We start from the raw sequence: 9,196 nt of genomic DNA, 5'->3' as shown, positions 1-9,196 counted from the left end.
AATACAAAAGAGAAGCTCCCCATCTCCCTTTGGAGAACGTGCTCCTTCCCTCTGGTCAAAGAATGGTCATCCAAACATTTTATTCTCAAAAGAAAAAAGATCTGTTCTGGACAAATTAGAAATGTTTCAGAACCAAATGTTTCCTTTTGTCCATTTTCACTGAACATGACTGAACCCACTGCAGAATTCTGAATCCTTGGAGAAAACCTGCCAAATTTTGAAGAAAAATATTGACTGATATGAAGAAAACGTTTATTAGCAACTCTTTTTCCATAGAAAGCTAGACTATTTTTTGACCCTTTCTCCCTGCTTTATCTGCCTGAATGAAACAAACAGACAAGCAAGGAGCAGAAAACACTTCAGACTGATTTTTTTAATATTTAAGGTTATTCCACTCGTTTCTAGTAGATTCCCCATTTGCTAAGCTCTCTTAGCTAGAATCATGTGGAAGAGACAATGCCTGTTCCTATCAGCAGAACTGTATTTTTAGAAGGGATGCAGAAAATAGAGGTAAGGTTGTATTTCTTCAAGTAATATGTGGGCTTTCCAATGCTGCTCCCGTTTTTTTCTTATTTTGAATTTACTTTAGGATTGAAATACTGTGGGTCTTGACTGGTATTTGAACTCAACTGTGCCTATGTGATTTCTTTGTATTGCTTTTATTGTGGAAAGAACAAATGACACAGTTAAATCTTCAGTCATTGATAGGCAGCTTGCTATTCTTCCAGTTGGGATCAAGCCAAAGGTATAATAATGTTTACCTATGCAATGCATATCTCTGAAATCTGCAGTTCACATTGCTCTAGGATCCAAACCCAGGTGACTTTATGATAGCTTATAACAGCTGTAATTAGGAACCTAATTAAATATCCTCTGATCTTACCCTTCTCAGAGTTGATCAGTTCAGGGGGCTGATTTGGATTCTCCATCTCTCTCTTCACACAGTCTCATACAGCAAGTAAATCACGCATGATTTTTAGCATCCTTTGAACTATTAGATACTGCTCATCAGTATCCCAGAGCTCAGGGATGAATAGGCCAACAGCGTGAGCCAATGTGGCTAGTAAGTTCCTATGAAGTATATTGAATGCATAAAAATATAAATCACAGGGTATGACTGAGCTGGAGATGAGCCAGGAAGGGCAGGAAAGCTTTGCCACCTTCCAGCAGAGGAAGTTAGTGGTGCCTCAACCATCTGTAGCAGCGCAGCAGGCAATTTGTCAGGTTAGTGCTAAAACAACTCTGAGAATGATCTAATCTGTGGCTGGGGGCAGGTGCTGAGGGTGCTGTACGGAAGGATCAGCAGTTTTGCCTTCACTTGGCAGCCAGGGTTACTCTACCAGAAGAAATCAGTGCTGTCCATGAGCCAAGGGAGCTCCCTGCATGATGTCATGCTGCAGGGGAACCCCTTGCTGCAGAGACCACGGGTGGCGCTTCCCTCCTGCAAAACACACAAGATGGCAGAAGAAGACAGAAAAGTCAGGGAAAATTCCCCTGCCTGTACTGTGGGCTGTGCAACCTCGGGCTGGCTCTCAGGGAGAGGTGAATACCCTGGATGAGCTGGGCAGAAGTGGCTGTCGATCTGGAGGAACAGCACTGAGGCACCCTTGGGCAAATATCAGGGATGAATTTGGGTTCACGAAGCCCTGCTGTGTTTTGCAATCCACTGTAGGGAGTAGCACACTTGTGCTGGACACCCATGTCTGACCACAGGGGTGTTCCCTCAGACTTTATAACAGTCAGACACATAGCAGCAGACTGGGGACTCTCGGAGAGAAATTTTTTCTCGGCTTCCAGCAAGTGAGGAGACTCATTTCTAAGAGAACAGGTGGAGTTATTTCCCAGAAAAAATCCTGCTCATCTCACAGTAAAATTTCAAGGTACATTGCTTGCAAACAGGAAATGTCTGCAATCTTCTCAACCCTGCATCAAACTCTGGTACCCTAAATTCAGGCCAATTTGCAGCTGGTGTTGAGCAGAGACCTCCTGCTGAGCCTGGATCTCCACCAGCCTTGGAAGGAGAGTCTTGACAAGGACAGTGGGGCAGGTGACACTAAGGAAACAGGTAAATCTGTCACCTGCACTCTATAGAGGATGGACACTGCTTTAAGTCACGAATTTTTACAGAGGTATGTCCTTACTAAAAAACAAAAAAGCCATGACAGACTAAATGGCTCACCTGCAGGGTGTTGTATCTGGCTCAGGTTAGTTTGGAGGTGTAGTGTGGATTGGCCTGGTTTTTGATCTCTAGCCTTGTGGAAAAAATACTGTATCTGGATCCTACGTGGTGGTGAACAGACTTGCACGGCAGTGCATGGCAATGGAAAGCAGTGAGCTGTGAACATCCATGTGTTGTGTTGGGGCAGCTGTGGCATGTGGCCCATGGGTGCCTCCACTAAGGGCCTTGGGCCAGCCCTGTAGGAAATTCTGGGCACCAGCACTGCAAAGCATGGAGGTCTGGGCAGGACCCAGCCCCAGTCATGGTTTATTAGTAACTGTGGAAGCCTCCACTATCCAAGGCATGTCCAACCCTCCGCTTCTCTACAGGGAAGCAAGAAATGTGTTTTATTCAGAAATAAAAGATCCTTCCATAGACGAGTTTTAAACCCCATGTCATCCTAATCTTGGCAGCAAACCCATTTACTGTTGAATAGAGGCAGGCGGCACTTGGCCCTCTTCCAGCACTGAGCTTAAAACACAACAGGCACATCAATGACTTTTGCTCATAGCTCTGTGTCCATCTCTAGATCCATTTGTGGTTCTCGTGTGCGCAGGAACTGCAGAGTCATGGAGCTGTCCTCGGTCCATGTTCATTACCTGGATTCCTCATATCTGCGCCTCACAGGAGAAAGCTAATGAGCGAATTTAGTGTTCAGGCAAAGCACCAATTTTACAGCCCTGAAAACCAACCTCCTCTCCAGCACAAGCATACCAGTCTTCCTAAGGAACAGCCTTTTGGCTGCCGTTGTCCAGCTGAGATACCACATTGTCTGCCTCTGTTCCCAAGCATCTCACAGCATATTTGGGAGGCAGAAAGTACTCATCCCATTCCCAAAATGGGAAATAGAGGCAGGGACAGCAGTCAAACAGAGCCTTACAGAAATCCTGTTGCAGAGAAAGGACTTTGTATATAAAAAGTCCAAATGTTAATCATGGGTCCACATTCCTCTTCCTACCATCAATTCCCTCCAAGGATCTCATGCAAGCAAGAGGGGAACTGGTCAGCTCTTGCCCCTTCTGCTTAGCTTGCAGTGATAGGCTCTTTTACTGCAAGCTTGGCACTGTGGGCTTCAGTGCTCTGGCTGCTTATTCCTGGGCAACCAGAAAGATTTTGCAACCACCAGTAGATTTTGTATTCGTCACTAAAGTGTCATCAGAAAGCAGTCTTTTTCCCTAGCCAGTCTGGGTTAGATGAAAGGCTTGATATCCACCCACCATCTGGGGGCCATTCCCTGGCTCCCCATCAAGCAAGTCTGATGTTACACTTTGATAAATAACTTTTGATCTTCATCTCCTTCTTGCCACTTTCTTCACCTGGGTTATTCTATCCTCCTTCCCCTGAAGAGGCACTAGCATGATCTGCCTTGAAGCATTCGTTATCCCCTTGAAATTTGCCAGCTAATCCCCCCAGGCTCATCATCTGGAGGACACCTGCTCTCACACTCCATTTCTTGCCTGCCTTCTCCCATATATCATCCAGGATTCCTGCTTCTAGCAAAAGTCTTGAACTTATTTTATCTTAGGTTTAATCAGGGTGTGATAGACTGTACTTCTCTCCCTCGAGAGCAGAAGCGATTTGCTGTGATAGCACTATCTTCTGGTGTCATTTCTGTGTGAATTTAGCTGGTCAAGAGAAAGCCATTTCACAGCCTTCCTGTTATTGCTACCCAGAATCAACCACCCAGGGAACCTTCTAGCCTGGGATCCCCTCTCTGACAGTGGGCACCAGCAAATACATCCAAGAAACTCCTCAGTGGACAGTTATAGAATAGCCTACACCAAAGTTCTCTTGGTGTTTGCCTGATGTCTTGAAGAAAAAGACATCTTTCCATCTTCCAGCAGGAAAAAAGGTTGTAGAAACTCAAATTAAACTCATGTTCTCCTTTCCCTTAAATACATCCAGTCCCCGATTTCAATGCTGCCTAGGCCTTGCATTTTATTCCCAGGAGCCCCACAGGTTAGCGTGTAGGTAGGGATTTCCTTGTGCAGGATTTCAATCTCTTGCCTTTCAAATTTCCTGAATGTCCTTTTGTCTGCTGTTATGAGACCGCAAGTAAGTCCATCTAGTTTACTGTTTTAGGACAAGGAGATTGATCTTTTTCCTTTTCTTCCCTACTGCTTGGAAACACAGCCCACACAAGGGGTAAGGAAGGCAGATACTGCATGGAGATCCTTCACCAAGCCTGCTGCCTCGTCATGCCTTCCCCTCCACCCAACATGGGGCTTGGGTTTTGTGCTGATCTGGCAGCCGCTTGGCCACCGGTGCCATCTGCCAGCAGGTTCCTTCACCCAGTCCCGAGAAGGCGTCTTGCAGAAGCATTGCCAACTGACTTGGGGTTGAAGGGAGGAACAAAAATAGAGCTCTGTGCAGTGGTGCAGGACATGATCTCTAAAGCTAGGTGGGGACAGATAGTATCAACAGTAGGAGTAAGTGTGATCAACACATTTCAGGCTGCACTGGGCTGCACACTCTGCCAAATTCAGGAGTTCCACTACGAGTACCGGGGAAAACAGGAGCTAGAGGAAAGCCCGCACTCTCTGATCCCACTCATCTGCTCATCAGAAGCCAGGTGGAGGCACGCTGCTGCAGGGACAGATGGCAATAGGTGTACCCAAAGCCTGAATCCTGGCAAGCAGTCCCTAGCACGCTTTTCAAGTGTAGCTTTCCATGCTCTTTAATGCACATTGTGCTTGACTGCAGCACACAGCATGGCCAGCTCTCCAAATCTCAAGACTATTAAAATGACAGTCAAAAGGATGGTCAGTCAAAATGGCCCTGAGGAGCCTGGTGAGGTTTGATCTCAGTGCATCAGGACATGGCCTGGAAGCTGGATAATGACACGTTGACAGATGAAATCCTCAGAAGGGGCCAAGTCCAGCTACCCACCACAATCCCACAATGCGCCTGCTGGCAAGGAGAGCCATGCTCCTGCTGAGGTTGAGAGGCATGAAGGGGAGAGGATGTCCCTGTGCCAAATAAAGTTTTTGCATGCAGGCTAATGAGAAGTGGAGGCCAGCTGACTGTGTGGGAGCAGACAGCTGCCGGAGAGGCACAGCCTTGAGTCCTCTCTGTTGGTGACATGCACCAGGCACATGGTGACAGCAGTGGTGGGATACACTATGTCCCTGACTCCTGGCAGGGAGGAAGATGCTGAGTTCCTCAATGCTTAAATCTTGCTAAAAGGTATATTTCTTCATTAAAGTCACTTCCAGGAATATTGCAGCTGGAATTTCTTCCATACAGCCCCTTGTCAGGCTTGAGCTGGATCAAAGAGACTGGGCTTTGGAAGGGGGTAGAGGGATTCCCCTCATTTCAGTATCTGCAGGAAGGAGCATATTCAGACCAGGGATGGTGGGGACCAGTCCCCAAGTCACAAGATCCTTGCTGCCAGTGCAGCTCTTTTGCATGGGGACTCCAGAGTTTCAGGATCTCTTTCCATTGCTTTTCCATTTTTAGGGAGCCTGATGAATATTAGTGTCCTTAGCATGTCTTCTTTGGGTAGAGCTGAAATAAGAGGAATGGAAGGACAGGCTAGAAGTATTATTGATTCTGGTTAGAAGCAGCACATTGGAGGTCATTTGCAGGAGATGGTGTCCCTGCAAAGAAAATTTCAAGATCACAGTGGTTTTGGCAAGGACAATCTGAAGTCCAGAAAGTTGAACATTCGAGCTCTCCATCAGTGGTTACAAGACTCACTTTGCAGTTATGCATGTATTTTCCCTGCACAATCTCTGACAGGTAGAGAACGTTAGAGAATGTAAGTTGTTACAGCTATTTTGCAGACAAGGAACTAAGCCTAAGAGTAACTAAATGTCTTCTCTAAGGTTAATTAAGCCATTTGTTGCATTACAGAATACTGTACAGAGTTCTTGATGCCGCCCAAGATGTTAAGCCATCTTTCCTCTAACCAAATATGTCTGAATCCTGACAAATGGCTGCATAGGCACGTATTTTTCAAACTGTTTTCTTACCCTTTTCATATTTTACAGAAGAATCACAGGTAAAACAGAAACAGAAATAGCCTGAATTCAACTCTCCTGGCATAAATTACACTGACAGCAATTTGACTTTAACTCCCATCTGTACTGTTGAGCCCCTACCCACAAGCATGAGTCACACTAAGCAATAAATAATAGCTAAATCCTTCTTCTGCCACGACAGGTGATTTTGAGGATTTTCTCTCTGTGTACACATGAGCTATGGTGCTATAGCCTGATGATGTATTGTAGCTATTAATTTGGGGAGATGAAGCTTTTTCATCATTAATGTCCAGCACGAACACAGGAATTTATTAGGCTGTTTGGGAGGCAAATGCATGGCCTTCTCACTGCTATGAAGTGGTATGCTTAACTGCTTTTTTGTTTTTTTTTCTTTTCCCTTTTACTGGCTCAAGGCAACATTAGTTTCCAAGACTGGGTACTCTGTTATGCCTTTTCCTCTCCCTTCCTTTCTGACCTTCATCGTCCCACCCCCTGCCTTGTCCTACCTTCTTTGCTATATCTCCATGCTCTGCTTTTGCTTTCATTCTTTGGTTCCTGCAGTATCTGCTCCTTGTTTCAGTAGTTTCCTCCTTCCCTCCTCTTCCTCTCCTATTGAACAGAGGCATGAACATCATTTCAGAAGAGTGAGAGACAGTAGATGACCCATGGCACAGCTGAAAACCACATGACTTTGGACTGTCAAGATACTGCCCAAGCTTTAAGGCTCTGTGTAAATCAGCTGCTCTTGCAAAGAGCGATCCTAAAAACTCCTGCAGAAACAAGAAAGGAATATGGGATGCTTGGGAAAAACTACTGCCAAGCAATCCACCTTTCCATAACATTAGGGAGCCCACTATATGTGCTCAAATTAGCCATACTCCTGCTGTAGAGTGCACAAAAAACTGCCAGGGGCTCTTTTGAGTTGAAAGCCTCCATATGGGTATAAAACATGAGTACAAATGTAGTGTTGCTATATGTGAGGTCTTATGTTACTGTTAAGTCAGTGCTAACATATTCCAGGCCCTATGACAATTTTAGTTTGTGCATCTAGTCAATGAAAAAAAGAAAAAAATCTATTTTTGTGATTTTCTGCAAGATGCTTGTTTCAAAAGCAGGTTCTTAAATGATCTGGGAATCTGAGATATTCAAGGTACACTCTCCCAGCTAAGACAGGCTTTGCAAATTGCTTTCTTACAGAAGAAAACATAACTTTTTGGGTATGGGGTTTTTGTGCTGCAGTGATATATGTGATGCACATAGTGAATTTGATAACCAGATAATGGAATCTGTTGAATGATCCTGGATGCTACAAAGTTCAGGTCTCCTCAGTAGTGTTTCATATCCAAAAAATGGTCAAACTAATCAAAATCTATGAAAATGGGTGGAGCAAAAGCAATTGCTCCAGTATTTTCCCTGCTAAATAACCTTGAAAGGAGTCCCAGAGTGAACATCTCTAAATCTGCTGCTGCTTGCACTTGTATTTCTCCACAGGCAAGGTGCATAATGAACAGTACATTTGCAATTTTGAAAGCTCTTGTGGCCACAAAGCAATTGTATTGGAGAGCTTATGCAAAAAAGAAAGAGGCTGAATTTAGTTTGAGAACCACCTCTATTATTTGATCTCAATCTTAGCATTGTAATAACCGTGCTCCTCAGACTTGATCATTGAGCAGCCCCAAAGAGAAACATAAATAACAAACCTATTAAAGAGCATGATGGAAACATAAGGTTGGCTGCAACTGCAACAGGCTGCGGCACAGGGGATTTCTTGGAATGAGCCTGAATTCTGGCACAGCCGATGTCTTGGTACACTTCACTGGAGCTGGGAAGCAACTGTCTCTAGAGACTGATGCCTGAGCATCCGAGGCTGGGAAAGAGCTGTTCCCGATAACAGGAATGGTTCCCTGCAGGGAGATCTCTCAGCCTGTGAAAACGTCTCCGCTAGAGTCCTTTCTTAACATGCTTCAATACTATGGTGGAAAACAGGAGACACCAACCCTGCAATGGCTGCTGTGAGGTGCATTAAATGATTTGTCCCTCTGTCTCTAGTTTGTGGGGAGGTTTGTTGGTCCCCCAGCAATGGGAAGGTGATCCTGGACAATAACTGGTGGTGCTTTTCAGTCTCTGAAACACTACAGTCATTTGCCATTTGAGATAGGAGACAATGAGACATTGCAGCCTGGTCACAGCAGTGTGGTAACTCTGGGCAAAGCGTGATTTTGTGGCACAACACACCCAAGACACCTTGACTGCATGGAGCCAAAGGAGAGGGGAAGCCTCAGGCTTCAGCAAAGCAGAAGGGAGGGAAGGACAAGAGCAGGGAGTGCTCAGGGTGGGGAGGAGGGAACAGACACAGCAGACATTGGCGTTGCTCTGTTAACTAGAAGTAGGAGAAAGAATGAGGTATTTAATAAAGATACTTGCTCAAATAAAATCCCTTCTGAAAGAAAGCAGTAGTCAGAAATCACTCAGGGTTGCATCTGCTTTCATGACTGTCACTGGAGCAAGTCTATTCATCACAGCCATGTATTAATGAATCAGTTAATTAAGTGTCTCGTTATTTAATAACGCAGATTGCAAGTGTGATGAAATAAAAGTCCCCTTTGTAGCTAAAGGCACATCTTTGCCAATAAGCTAAGCAGTTCATAGTTAATCAGGCGTGTTTGCTGTCTGACACAGGCAGAATTTGCTGAATTGCAGGCAGTTTATTTCCAAGGTTATTGCTTACACTCATCTCTGGGAGCTTGTCAGGGCTTCCAAGCCCAGTAAGGTTAGACCTAATAAGCTGTCCAAGGGCAAACACACATAGAAATGATCAAACTCATTAGAGGGCACCAGAGCACTGTTGTTTCTGAATCAACACTAAATTACCTATTGGTTTATGCTGCCAGGTGCAATGCTGATAGAGAGGTTGGTTTATTAATAAGCAAAGCCTTAAAGACTCTAGGTCTCTATGATATTTAAAAAGACAAGGACATATAACCGAAACTGTATG

Source organism: Pelecanus crispus, chromosome 7 (assembly GCF_030463565.1).
Source record: "Pelecanus crispus isolate bPelCri1 chromosome 7, bPelCri1.pri, whole genome shotgun sequence".
NCBI lineage: Eukaryota > Metazoa > Chordata > Aves > Pelecaniformes > Pelecanidae > Pelecanus > Pelecanus crispus.
This window is presented reverse-complemented; position numbering follows the sequence as displayed.